This window comes from Microcebus murinus, chromosome X (genome assembly GCF_040939455.1).
Source record: "Microcebus murinus isolate Inina chromosome X, M.murinus_Inina_mat1.0, whole genome shotgun sequence".
In the NCBI taxonomy this organism is placed as follows: Eukaryota; Metazoa; Chordata; class Mammalia; order Primates; family Cheirogaleidae; genus Microcebus; species Microcebus murinus.
The window spans coordinates 107,554,628-107,570,140 of NC_134136.1; the positions used below are offsets into that span (position 1 = coordinate 107,554,628).

The window sequence follows — 15,513 nt, forward strand, 5'->3', positions numbered from 1 at the left end:
ACATTTTAGATGGGTCTTCCTTTTGTATCTAAATTAGCCAAAGTGAAATAACTTTGTTCATAGCATTTAATCAGTGCATTCTTTTTATTTTGTATGAGCTGCTTATTTTTCCTGGATAAATAACTATTTCAGGCCAAAATTTTTGCCTTATACTTTTTTATATTTCTAACAGTTCCTGTATATAGTAAGTTCTCAATAATTTCTTGATGAATAATATGTTTTCAGCAAGTAAGAAAAAAAGGAAATCACACATTTCTTTGCAATGAAATAAGATAGACAGAACTGGGAAAGTGCAGACATGAATAAGAATAGAAAAATAATGAAGGAACAGAAGATAATGATGTCAGATAGGACTTTTATCAACACCAGTAACTTTATTTCTCCTATGTATTATCATTAATAAATGTGGTATATTTGTATTAAAATTTTATTTACAAAACATCACCACAATGAAAATATTTAAGATTGTCTTTACTATGTGATAGCTACTATTATAAGTAATTTTTTTTAACTCACTCATCACAACACTCCTGTGAGGTAGGTACTATTATTAACTTTATTTTACAAATGAAGAGACTAAAGAAAAGAGAAAGTGACTTTTCCAAGGCCACAGAGATAAAATGTAAAAGAGTTAGATTTTAAACCCAGAAACATTGGCTTTGAGTCTGCCCTTTAACAACTATATTCTTAAACATCTGTGCTTTATTGCTTCCATTTATATATCCATTAACAAAATATGTCTTTGTTAAAGTCCCTTGAGTTATTAATAGTTACAATAAATATTATAATTACCAATTTGACATGAAGAAACATCGGCAGAGATGACTTATTTTGATCACTTAGCTATTTTATTGGCAGCAAAACCTTCATTTGGAATTAGTTAATTCACCTTCTCACAACAACATTCTCCTACCTCTAATTTCCAATGTTACAGGCTATTTCCCATGAACATGCTATATAACTGGAAAATGTCATAAGTACAATTGACCAGCTGATATGATAGGAACATTGTTCATTGCATTTGCTACTTCTTTCTGTGTCTATTTTTATTCTTTTTTCCCATTTCTTAACCACTCTACCTTCATTTTGATTATTTTTTGCAAAAAAGGTACATATATATCTTTTGTTTTGCCTTGAAGCAAAGTAATAAGCTTCCCTTTTTCTCTTTTCATTCTGGGATGGATTATTGTCATTTAAAGACCTCCCTTGTAAGAAATCTTCCTCCTTTTTATAGCCATTCTTCAGCATTTTTACTGGTACTTATAACAGTTCCCTTTTCTTGCAATCTTCCAGCACTGGTTTGTTGTTACTTCTTGTTCTTTGATGTTTCCCATATCTAACTGTTACCTTTCTCACCATTACTTTCTGCCACATTTATCCCTCTGCTATTATTTTTTCCCCATTTTGAAGGCTGGCAACTCAGGGGACAGTTTCATTCTTCAATGTGTTTCTCCAGCTTACTCATGAAATCACCAGCAGCCTCCTTCACATATAAAATGTCTAGTCTGAGTTGGAAGATGAATAGCCATTAGGGAAGTATATACTCTATATAAATAGAAACCTTTGGACTTCCAGATTTTTCATGTACCTATCAGCCTTAAGGGATAGTGGTTCTGTTTGACTTTTTGAAAGGGCAGAATAACAGCCTTATATATTATATTAATATTATATCATGCTCCTGCCATTAATACTTCAAAGCTTTTTTGCTGAATTAAAGGTATCATGGATACATTCTTGAGTCAGCAGTCAGTTCATTTCATTAATTAGATCTTGGGATGGTGTTCTACAAATGTTGTTTAATATCTACGAATTTCAAGGGTGTTGCCCAGCAAGCATATTACCAGTATGTATGGTATGTAGGTAATTTGCTTTTAACATTATACATGTTATTCTCAATATTTTAGACTGTTTTTATAAGGGACAGTGTGAAGTTTGGGCTTTTGTCTTAGAGGATGAAAAAGGAAGAAGGGATAGTTTTCCAACATGCTTTCTAGGTTTTTCTGAATAGTACAAAGATGTTCAAGAGGAAAAAAATGTTGCTATTTTAAATGGAATATTTTAGACACTTAGATTTCAAAATTTAATGGAAATAGCTCAGGATTTATGTAGCTACTTGAATATTTTCCTCATCTCAGACAATAACTACTATTACCTGGGACAAATTGCTCCATTTTGTGAGTCTCCATTTTTTTATCTATAAAATAAAGGGGTTGGACTATATAGTTTTTAAGGTTCCAAATAGCTTTAGAACTCACTCTATGACTTTTAGCCATTTACTTATATAACACTGCCCCTGAGAATCATATATTAATGCAATTATAGGGATGAGCACTGAGGACTCTACATAATATATTTTCCTGTAACAACCACTGTACTGTACTGTTAACAGGAAATTTCTCCTGATATAAGTAAGCTATCCTGCAAATGCTAATGGAAGTGACCCCAAAAGGTCTTCCAACAGAAATTAAGGAAACTTGTCAAAAACAAACAAACAAAAACCCAGCAAAAACTATCTTTGGCATACAGAAGCAGTACATCTATACCAAGTTATAATTTGCTAGTGATTCCCCATGTAAAATTATTCACATATATGTATATGCATATATATAATAAATGGTAGGTATCACCAATAATCACTATGTGTTGTACACATTTTAAATTAGATGATATAAATATTTCCAGCAAAACTACAAAGTAAGTACTGTTATTGTACTCATTTTCACAATAAAGCAAGGCAGAAAAAAGCTAAGCAACTTGCCCAAGACCACAGTCATCAAACAGCAGCACTAAGATTCAAACCCAATAGTCAGCCTGTTTCCAGAATCCATGCACCTAATAACCACCTCTTATAATATGGATGTTTTCATCCATTTTCTGGTTTGCCTATCTACTGTGAGATCACTGGAATGATTTCCTAGAAGGCCTACTGGAATAGGGAATATAGCCCTAGGTCACAGAGTACAGGAAATTTCAGTAGCCTAAAACTGGTAGTATTCTCAGTGTGACTTCACTACTGGTCAAATGTTTTTAAATGAGTGGTTACAGACTTTTTGAGGCTCACTCCAAATATTAATATATGCCTTGCTATGCATATGAACCAAAGGAATTGACTTGTGTACTCAAATTGAAAAAAATATATAAGTATTGAGTATAAATGGAGATTGTCCATAGAATATGAAAATTTATTTTTTTAATATTTAGATTTCAGAAGTTATAAATAACTTCAATGATATTCGGTATGATTGAAGAGTTTGGATAGCGCAAACTTTATTATTTATCTCCTACTAGATAGAACCTGCTCAGCAGAGTTTTCATGAGTTACATGATACTACTTTCATATTCTTTGCAATCATCATCCAAGTAAAATTTTATAGGTTCCACAAACTCCATATACATCTAATTGCTCTCTAGAGTAGTAAAAAAACCAAGCAGTGAATCCACGAAATCAGTTCAGAGAGTTTCATTTAAACCATGTAGATACTCCTAAAAAGTGACTCAAGGAATGGGAAATTAATTTACTAGCTATGAAAACACTTAGTGAACCAATACTAGTACCTAAAATTTCATGTTCTGTATACATATTTGCACACACTTGAGAATACATTTTATAGAAACAACATAAATATTTCAAACTGAAATGCCCAAATAATTCTTAAATACAGGTCTTGTCAAGCTGAAATCTGCTCAGAAAATGAAAGTACATCTGAATGTACTTTATGGCAGCACAATGAATTGTCCTTGCAATTTATTGCAAGGACATGGAAACAACCCAAGTGCCCATCATTCATGAGTGGATAATTAAAATTTGGTATATGTTTACAATGGAATATTACTCAATTCTAAGAAACGACAATAAGTGAGCACCGCTTATGTTATACTGGATTGAGCTTAAGCCCATGATCCAAAGTGAGGTGACAAAAGATCAGAATAATGGGCTCCACATGTACTTGCCATCAAATTGGTACTAACTGATTAACACTTTGGTGCTCAAAGGGTAGTGGTGTTCACCAGGAATTCGGAGGTTGAAGGGGTAGTCCCACATCTGTGGGATGTAGTGAGCATTGCGGAGTGGAAGGGCATACCTCTAACCCTTGCTAGGGAGAGGCAAAGATGTAAAATGCAACCAAAATGTTTGTACTCTCATATTTTCTTGAAATAAAAAAAAAGATATAAAGAGAAATTGATGACAATAAAAACTGTTATGAAAAAAAAAAAGAAAAAGAAAATGAAAGTGCAGGCCTTTAAATAGGTGAAAATGCCAACTAGTCAATTTTTCCTTTGAATAATCAGAACTGAAATGATTCAAGTAGTGACCCATCGCCCAATGTTGTCTAGCACAGCAATAGAGATTTTGTGTGAAATGGACCAACAGAAAGATTTGGGATTATTTTATTGTATAATTGACTAATTCTTGGACATACCCCTCCCTCAACCACAGATCCATTATCTAAATTGTTCACAGCATCCCCAAAAGAAATGAAAATGGCAGCCTCTGTACTCCTTAATTTGCCACCTTTCAAAGATAAGGTTGATGAAATTAAGTTAACCATAAAGATTATTCTAAATTGCATGTTGTATTCTTAGATGTCTGAGGTAATTTAATGCATTTCAAAAAAATATGATGTTGTTAAACATAAAAAGGAAAATTTATGGTACTAATTTAAATGGTATCTTTCTACATCTCTTGTGCCTGCTACAGCATAGCCTTTGATGTTTGTCAACTCACAAATATTATTGCAGTGAAGAGACAGGCGTCCCAACTTCTTTAAAGAATATGGAGTCAAATGTTTTATATATTGGGAACAACTATGTGAAATGAAATACTCATTTCAAAGTAATTCATCTATGAAATATTTTAAATGTCAAAAGAGGAAAAACACATAAATAGAAATTAATAGTGAGTAACCAAATAGTGATTATTTTTATTATCATAACCATCAAGATTAGGTTTATAGAGCAAAACAAATGGTTTTCTCTGGTGGTTTAGCCAGTATTCTAACAGTTATATGTGTTTGAATTTTTCTTTAAATTTTTATTTTCTTTATTTAACTAGAACACAATATAAACTTGATTTTGGTATTATAATTATATTTTTCAAATCATCATTATAATTTTTATAAAGAAACAGTGATTGTGATGATTGTTATATTATCAATATTATATATCATAGACACTGTGCTAAATATTCATAGTATTGTTTAAAGTACTTATTATTTTATGTGTAAGAAAATTGAGTCTTAGAAAGTTTAAGTAGGTAGTAAAAGACCATCCTACTATAAAATGAGGGATAAATTTAAACTTAGAGTATTTTAAAGCTGATTCTAAGCTTATTCTTTTAATTGCAGCATTATACTATCTTCCTTTAGCTAGAGAAAAATATAAAACAGTGTGCAAAAATTAGAAATAGTTTTATTCCTTATGTTTAGAGTAGAGGGATGATGATAACCTTACCAGGAAAACTATTGTCAAGGTCTTTATTGTTGATGGTTTTAATAAAAGAGAAAATGTCTTCGATATTTCCTTTTTATGTGGTATGTGATACTAGGTCTATATCCATGATTTATATAGAGCATCCTAGAAAATTAACCATATGATAAAAAGTTTATTTCTTATGGCATTAACTACTCCTAACTTTGTACACATTTCCCTGCATAATTTGAAGAATTAGAAGAGAAGAAATAAACATAGATAATACACACAAGAAAGAGAATACAAATTACAAAAAAAAAGCAAGGAAATGCAATCTGATGCCAAAACCAATTATTATGAAAATAAGAGAAAATCTGATATCCAAATATTTGGAATCTAAAGGAAATGATGAAGATATTAGCAATTTGTTTTCTAATAAATTAATTCTTCTTTGTTACCTTTGCACAAAGCATATATTCAAAAAAATATCAAGTCTCTACTGTGTCTTGTTTTATTGGCAGTAATGTGAAGGGTAAAGTATTCAAAAAATTTAAGTAAATTTTAGAAATAAGAGGTTATCCACCAAAACATAGCTTAGTAAGACAAATAGTATATATGCTCACTCATATGCAGGAGCTAAAAAAGTTGAGTTCATGGAGATATATGAGAGTAGCTCATACATGAGAGTAGAATGGTGGTTGCCAGAGGCTGGGAAAGGTGTTGGGAAGGGGGAAAAGGAGGGGTTGTTTGATGGTTACAAAAATACAGTTAGATAAAAGGAATAAGATCTAGTATTCGGCAGTACAATAGTTAACAATAATTTACTGTATATTTCAAAATAGCTAAAGGAATGGATTTAGATTGTTTCTAATACAAAGAAATGATAATTGCTTGAGATGATGGATATCCCAATTACCCTGATTTGTTCATTAAAATTGTATGCTTGTATCAAAATATCACATGTCCCCCATAAATACATACAACTATTATGTGCCCATAATGATTAAAAATATAAAAAAGAGGCAAAAAACCCCATCAGATCAGAACATGAGGTAGCTTGATAGATGGATTAACAGGGTATGTATTACATCACTGGAGAGTCGAATGTAGTCCACAAAAGGAAACTCAAGGTTTCCCAAGAGAGCAAAGATGGAGCCTTTATATGATTTCATATCGCCTTTGAACTCTCTAGCAATATATATATATATATATATATATACACACACATGCTTGGTACCTTGGCATCTTTTACCCCTACAGCTTACAGGTCCCCTTTAATTTAAATGCCAATGGAAAACCTACCATTTGCTTCCTTATAAATTAAGAAAGTAAAGATTTTCCTGAAGCCCCCAAAGTACCATTGTTAATGATTTTAATCTATTGCTTATTTTCCATGCCTATGATTGTACCAGTCTAAGTGTAACAGACTCATCAATGTGAAACATGCTCCCTGAGGTTCTTTTTTCCTAGGACCTGTCTAGAATAGATCTATGCTGATGATTTAATGTAATAGCAATATTTTAAAAATACCAACAATGGGTTAGATATTATACTAGGTATTATTCATGTATTTTCAAAATTGTACAACAATCCTCCATGTTAGGTATAATTATTCATCTTATATATGAGAAAATTTAGAAAGGCTCCTTTCCAGGCTAACTCACCTCTCTTATATTCCTCACTATTTTCATGGCCTACTTAAGCACATAAATTCAATCATGTTTCTGGGTCTTTGCAATGGCTATTCCTTCCTTCCAAAATGTTCTTTCCCAATCTTCACATGACTGGTTCCTTCTAGAAACTCACATCAGCTGACATAGCTCCTCAGCAAAGCTCTTTACTATGAAAGCTAGAGTAACCACCTAATCAGTCACTATCTCAACACTTTTTATCCTCAATGCAGTACTTATTATTATCTGATTTGTTTCTTGTTTATTTATAACAAGTTAGTTTCTTTTTAAAAAATGTAACCTCAGGAAGAACAGGGAAATATATATAAGATCCAATTATAGCTCAACAATAGACAAATCACTTATTTAAGTTCTAAGTTTCATCATCTATAAAATGAGATAATATTTACCAGATGTGGGTTGTTGATACATAATACATTTATATATATATATATATATATATATAATGTGTGTATGTGTGTGTATATGTATGTGTACGTGTATATGTGTATGTGTATATATATATAGTAATGCCCAGTAGAAAGTGTGCTTAACAAATAGGTGTTTTGTAAACATGTTATGAAAATGCTATTCTAAAATATGCCTGTATCACGATCCTTCTTATTTGATTTTATAGCATTTTATTGAGATATAATTCACACACCATAAAATCCACTCTGGTAAAGTATAAGATTCGGTATAGTATACTCAGTGTGCAACTATCACCACTATCTAATATAAAATATTTTTATCAGCCCACAAAAGAAACCCCATACCCATTATGAATCACTATCCATTCCTGACCTCCCCAGACCCTACTATTTTTGCTCTCTGTATTGATTTGCCTATTCTGAACATTTTATATAAATCTCATAATTCAAAAAACTCAGTATTTTCAAATTTTCATAAATTAAAAGTATTGGGTTAATAATAAAATATCTAATACTTATTGAGTGCTAAGGATTAGCTGCCTTCCAAAGCATTTTTCTTTCATTAGTTCATATAATCCTTATAACAAACATAGAGGATAGGTACTACTGCTATACTTCTAGGGATGCAGATGGAAAAACTGAGGCATATGTATTGGAGAAACTCACAGGATCACAAAGTTAAAAGTGTAAGAGTTAGGATTTAAAGCTAGGCCCTGATCATAGGTATAATTAGTTTGTAATTGTATGTCTCTTAGCTCTCACCTGAGTAGTGTTTTAGAAGTAGAGTGATGTGCTCACAGTAGCCTCCACTGAAGGTATTTGGACACAGATAATTAACATTATTTCCATCAACAGAAACAGTCCTAGCCCTCCATGAGTAAGGAATCAAGGGAAGGGCACTGCAGAGTTATTATTTCATTGAACACAAAATAATAAAATGTAAAGCATTCCTCTTCCTGCTCTCCTTTCTTTTATCTGTTACATGACTGGTTGTCTACCGTAAAGTACTGTTGTCTTATATCAGAAACAGGAAAAGTGAGAAGGAGTTGCATTTTGACTTAAATATAGAACTTCTAATAAGAACAGTTATTTTAAATGTATAGAGGTATCAAAATATATATAAATCAACACTTAATTATTTGATTTAGCCTTACATTTGATTTGCTGCATGCATTTTACTCTGCTGGCAATAAAGATTAGTTCAAAAGGAAGGTCCAGGATTATTTGGCACATTCCCCTATTCAATAACCTTGATAATATTTATATTTATGAACTGAATAAATTTTATTGGGATGGTAAATATTTATCATATTTAGAGGAATGATGAACAAACTATTTTAAGCATTTTTTGTATCTAACTTTAAAACCAACCAACAAATATGCAATTTTCTAAGTAGAATAACACACACCAGGGAGTAATATTTGAAAAAATTGTGAATTTTGGTCTCTGGATGTTCTTGGCCTTTGCTCATATGATTCACCACACCTTCTAGGCATGCAATTATCTCTTAACACCTCACAACCTGTCATGCAGTATGCCATTCCTTAAATGAGAATTGGACTCAAGTATCATTATATACTTAGATCTTAATAATTTTAATAGAAGCCTCAACCAGTAATTTCTGAGGGGCACAAAGTATAAATTTTACCACTTAAAATATATTTTTCTTTCTCTAACAAAACTCAACTTCTTTTATTCTTTTCATAACTAGAATGATCCTTTAAGATCATTTATCTCCTATAATTAAATTGCACAAGTTGAAATATGTGCAACTTAAAATTCAACCTAAAATTCAAAGCTGTGTTTTAAAAGTTTGTGTTGCATTTGTTTTACTGCATCTGCCAGAGAATGCACCACAAAATCCTTTATAGATATTCAGATGAATCTCTCCACTAGAAATGAAGAAGGAATGCAGCTAATCTTGGGCTTTCATTGGTATGATTGCCATTTCAACTCTAAATGGTTGGATGATAATTAGTGGGTGTGGAATAACCAGTACTGCTCAAGAAGCAATTGCCTTTACTGAAAAACAAAGTTCTGAAAGAAGCACAGTAAACTCCAAGAGACAATCAAGTCAGACTTACACACCTCCCTGCCATTAATTTTAAATGGAGCAGATGTGCTAAAAAGCCAGCAAGAAGATGGTTAATATTTCTTAGGGTTCAAAAAGAAATAGACTCTCCAACACTTGACTGCTCATATTTTTCACAATGATTTATTGTGGTGTATAATCTACACAAGCATCCCAATTTGGGAATTTTTCATATCAGCAAGGTATTTAAAGCCTTAAAGTATAGTTAAATTAAATGAAAAAAGAGAGATGAGTTTTATTTAAAAGTTACAGAGAACAAACAATATTTACTAGGTATTAAGTAAATGCATTTATAATTATCCTATGTTTAGATGGATGTACATTTCTATATGAATACTAAACCTTTATGATTTTAAAGGTCAATGGCCAGAAACACTACTAATAATTAAAAATTAGGAAAATGTGAAATAAAAAGAAAGAATGAAATTGTAGTAGAATCTATTTTAATAGACCTCCATTTAACTAAATCATTGTATTAACCAAAACTCTCCATTTCCTCTCTCAGATTCACTGATAGATCAAGGTGAACTGCTAAAAGATCTTAACTAGAAATCTACTCTCTATTAGAGTTGAACTGTATGCTTTGATGGGTTAAAGATAGCTGCAAAATTTTTTGACAGTCCTGCATTGGAGAAGTGAAGACCCTTGAATTTGGGTGGGCTCTGTGACTGCTTTGACTAATAGAATGTGGTGGAAGAGATGTTGTGCAATAGATAACCAGAACATAGGCTTACTACGAATCAGCTGTGATTGACTCCATTCCTGCTCATGCAATGACCTAATTATATACTACAAAATTAGATGATATGTGAGTGTAAAATAACAGTATGTGTTCTTTCTATAAAATGCAATTGAATTCATAGAAAAAACTCAGTAAAAGTGAGCTGAAGAAAAAACAAGGCATTTGAGTGAGGGATATTGAAAACTATTAAAGGAATCTCCTCTCAGGTAGTTTTTAAATTCCTCTATGTTCGTTCTCCATTACACAGAACCAAAATGTACAAGACTTTAATCTGTACCTAAAAATCCCCTTAATTTTATTATCTCCTACTACTTTCTATCTTGTAATAATCACAGCCTTCATTGCTATTTCTTGAATGTATTCCCACCTGAAAGCGTTTTGTTTACCCATCCCCTTTACCTGAGACAATTTTCCCTCAGACATGTAGCTAGCTTCAGGACTTGTTCAAATATCACCTGCTCAATGAAACCCATGCTGACACTTTATTTTATGCTCTTTACCAGACCCTGGCACTCCTGAGTTCCCTTACCCTACTGCTTTTATTTTCCATAGCAATCATACCCTGCTAGCGTACAGCATACTTTATTAACCTGATTTTGGGGAATAAGGGAGCTCCCTCTCTGAAGCAAATCACAAAAGAGAAATAGACGGTTTTGAAGCACAGCTTTGAGAGATCACACAAAGCACTGAAAAATACACCAAGGCTTTAAAACTATATTCCAGACTATTAAAAAGGAAAACTCCAGGTAATCAGCAAGGGCAGTGACAAGGAGATGTCGATATGCTTTTCTGTGTTATGCTGCTGTCTGATATGGAGTTTCAATGGGCCAAGATGAAACCCTGTTTCTGAATTTATGAAGGGACAGACAAAATCCCTCTAGATGAGTACAGAGTTTGTTTTTTCAGCTATATGCTCTTAGGTGGCCAAAAGCTTCTCCTGTCTGAAATATATAAGTTATTATAAGTTGGACCCAGAGTTAGATCTAGATGCTGGGATCAGCAAGCATAAGGCCAAAAGTATGCATTTCATTTGTTCTTGTGTCTCCAAACATCCAATACATTTTTGCTGGTAATTGACTTTTCAATACTGTACTTATATAAAATATTGCTCGTTATTTTTTTTTTAATTTTAGCTACAGGAACTGAATCTTGACATTTGCTATCAAATTTTCATAATATCTTTTCTTTAAAAGACACAAAAGAAATTCAACATATCCATTAAATCTGAATAGTGAATAGATTTTATTTGTCTAAATACTAGGAATGCAAATCATGGATTCTACCCTCAGGTTGCTTATGGTCTTGGATATAAAAGCTGGGGTCAAATTCTCACTCTGCCACTTACTTGTAATCTTAGGCAAGTTACTCAATTTTCCTGAACCTCAATTACATTGCCTATAAAAGAGAATTGGTTTATAATGCAATCATATGTCGATAAAGCAATTTTTAAAAATAAAAGAATGAATTATTTCTGAAAAAAAGTATTGGTAAGAATTCCCTTATATTGTGCAATAATTAAATAACAAAAAGCAAAGTGTGATGTGTGGGGCATGGTCCATATCAGGAGGTAAGAGGTATATATTGCTATTTTTATTTTCCTGGAATGCAACATTGTTTCCAGAAGATACAATGAGAGAAAGAATAAAAACAACGAAACTATCTTAACAATATGCAATGCTTTAGAATTGTCAAACATTTGAAAACAAATTTTTTAAGAAAGTGATCAAATAGATTTGTTGTACTATCAACTATATGGTCTTTATATGTTATGTCTTGTTCTTTTGCTTTTTAAAAGTATTATTAGGCTTTCTTAAAAAAATTAGGTGGGGGATTGTACAATTTTTTGTTTTACTATTTTACTAATGAGAAAATGGTAGTAGCTTGTTGAGAGCCACACAGATTGTTTGTGATGGGTTTGTTTTTCCTCTGAAGAAATGTTCCCTTTTTACTGTATAAATGTGTGTATGTATGTATGTATGCATTAAAATATGTTGAAGCCCTCTGGAGATTTTTACATGTGGAATGTTACTATAGGGTATCCCAAAAGTCACCATACATAGGGAAAATGGGAAATTATAGCTAAATATAGCTTTATTTACAAAATATTCATTACAAAATTTTTCCTTTGTATGGAAACTTTTGGGATGCCCTACAGTTATTTAGTATTTCTCTGTAGGAAAGAGATAAGTTCACATACAGAAAACCATTAAGATGTACTGCTTTAACATAGAGAAGGGTATTACTAGTAAATGTATTGCCATTTTATGATCATCCCAAACATTAAAAGCTGCTTTATTCCAGCAATCATATTACTATCATAATTCACCAGAAAACCTACTATCTTTTTCCCTCCAAACACACTCACTTAAAGCAAATGCATACACACACAAAAAAGAAAAATACAATTGGATATGGTTTAAGAATAATGAAAATTAAAAAGCAGTGATCCCATTGAGAAGACAGAAGGCAATACATTTATAAAACTGCACATTATGGCAAGAAAAAATTAGCAATTTTTAAATCAGTTCCATATTGTTTCAATTAACAAATGTAGATGTTGCTGCATTTACTACATACACTTGATTCAGACATAAATTTTTGGGCTACAGATCATTTATATTTTAGAAAAGGCAATGTAGTCAAAAATCACTGTATTTCCCACAAGATACACTAAACTCTTTTTGCTTTATTTACTACAATAATGCTATGAAAAATTTCAAAATGGAATACAATCCTGTAGACTTAAAAAAAATCTAACATATATAAAACCAGAAATACCTCAATTAGCTTCATGAAGGCATTCCTAAATGGTATTTAAGATTTAAAATTAAAATATATAATTGGTAAAAACAAATACACTAAGAAAAGTATTGTTTAAAGGAATTCTGTTAAAAGCTATGTACCACCTTATAAAGTTAATACATACTTCTTTACCTTTGTTGTAAAATTAAACTCTATCAATTTCCATCAATCAAGACTCATCTAGACTCTTGACAATTCAAATCCACAGGTATCTCTGAAAGGTAGCATAGTTATTTTATTTCTCTTTTAATAGACAAAAAAGAACTGCAGAAACGCACAAAACTCTTCATAGTAAATAGGTCATATGATGCAAACAATGCAGCTAATTGATAAAAAAGAAAAGGTAATCTTGACATATTGCTCCTTCTGACTAGTTTATTTCTAAAGCTATAGCCAAGAAACTTGCTTAAAATATCTGTTGTGTTACTGTCATTTCATGTATTTCTTTCAAGCATTCTATTTTTAAAAACTTAACGCAAGGCTGTGGAAACAGCCCAAGTGCCCATCAATCCAAGAATGGATTAATAAAATGTGGTATATGTTTACCATGGAGTACTATTCAGCTCTAAGAAACAATGGGGATATAGCACATCATATATTTTCCTGGTTAGAGCTGGAACCCATATTACTAAGTGAAGTATCCCAAGAATGGAAAAACAAGCACCAGATATATTCTCCAGCAAACTAGTATTAACTGAGTAGCACCTAAGTGGACACAGAGGTACTACAGTAATAGAGTATTGGGGACGGGGGGCGGGTATATACATACATAACGAGTGATAGGCACACCATCTGAGGGATGGTCATGCTGGAGACTCAGACTTGTGGGGGGAGGGGGAAGGGCATTTATTGAAACTTTAAAATCTGTACCCCCATAATATGCCGAAATTAAAAAAAAAACAAAAAAAAAACTTAAGTTTCCTTTGAGCATTAATAACTTCAGAAAAAAAAGAATACTTAAAAAAGCTCTAAGCAAAATATTAGTAGCAATGTTTAAAGTCGAGTCTGAGAGCTTCTGGCGCTTCTAATTAGGGGTATCCTTAGTCTTTGAATTCACCCTAAATCAGTTTATAAACAATAATTCTGAATATTTCTAACCTCTGCCATGAAGATAGAATATTTCATTTAAAACACACACACACACAAACACACACACATTAAAACAAGGAAGCAGAAACATGTTTTATCTTCCATGACCCTATTTTTCCTCCTTAAATCTTGCTACCAGTTATATTGACCTTTGGCTCTGGGCGTTTCTTTGTATTTGTTTGTTCCTTTGTACATCAACTCCTTTCATGGGGTATTTTGCAAAATCATTATATTATCCTTTTAGAATATGGTCAAAGGCAAGCCTGTATTACAATCCAATTATAATTTCTAAGAGGATATTGGAATTGTTCATATATAGTTTGAAAGGATATCTTTCCTCACTTTTCACTTATCAAAAGAAAGTGAAAACAATGACATTCTTATTTTTAGTGATTTAATTACATTTTCCTAACCATGTGATTTTCTTCAATGAGTTTAACAACATTATCAAAGTCATGGCCTGATTACATATCATTTTTTTTTTCTTATTCCAGAAGTACAATTCAAAAACTAACCTTGATTTCTGTTTGTATTTTAAGATTCTCCCCATAGATTCACACATATCTATCCTGGCTTATGGCTAATAACAGCAACTTCAACTTTTCCATTCTTTTAATGAAACTAATATTTTTCTCTCCTTTTCTTAAACATGAGTAAGAAAGGCAAAAACCTCATTTGATTTTTACCTTCCCCTTAAGTGGACCAATGCTATTATTAATCTTCACAATATCAATCATTGTTGCAATTTAGGGACAAACTATAAGCATCTCAAATCCTGATACCACCACAGGAGGGTCTAAAAGAAATGCAGCCACTTGGAACCAATGCTGTCCTTCAAGTCTTTGAGCCTCTCTGTAACACTAAGTTAAAATCCTGGCGAATACATATACTACGCAGTGGCAAGAATATTTGGCTGCCTCTTGCTGAATATTTTATTGTTTTCACTTTTATATTACTTTTTAATAGAAGATCGTGGGCAAAGCAAGGCATTAACCAAATGAATAACAATAATGACAACAGCAAGCATCCGTTATGTTAATAAAATCACAGACTAGTACATATACATAAAACTAAAAGAATCCTTTTCCATTTCTAAGAATAGCCCCAAATGTGTTCATGTTAGCATCAATGGAAAGGGAATCCATTTATTTTCATTCTCTTATAAAAGGAAGTCTTCACTAGCAGTCAGAAAAGCTAGGGAGTGCACTTACATAACTGACAGAGTTTGCACTAGTGGCTAAGATATCTTAACAACTTCCCCAGGGTTCAAATAGTTT

General features: G+C 32.0%; 1 protein-coding gene across 9 annotated transcripts in view; it reads right to left on the reverse strand.

Moving 5' to 3' along the window:
- Positions 1–15,513, reverse strand: part of DMD (dystrophin) — a 2,109,452-nt gene that overhangs the window by 1,924,105 nt on the left and 169,834 nt on the right. The window lies entirely within an intron of this gene.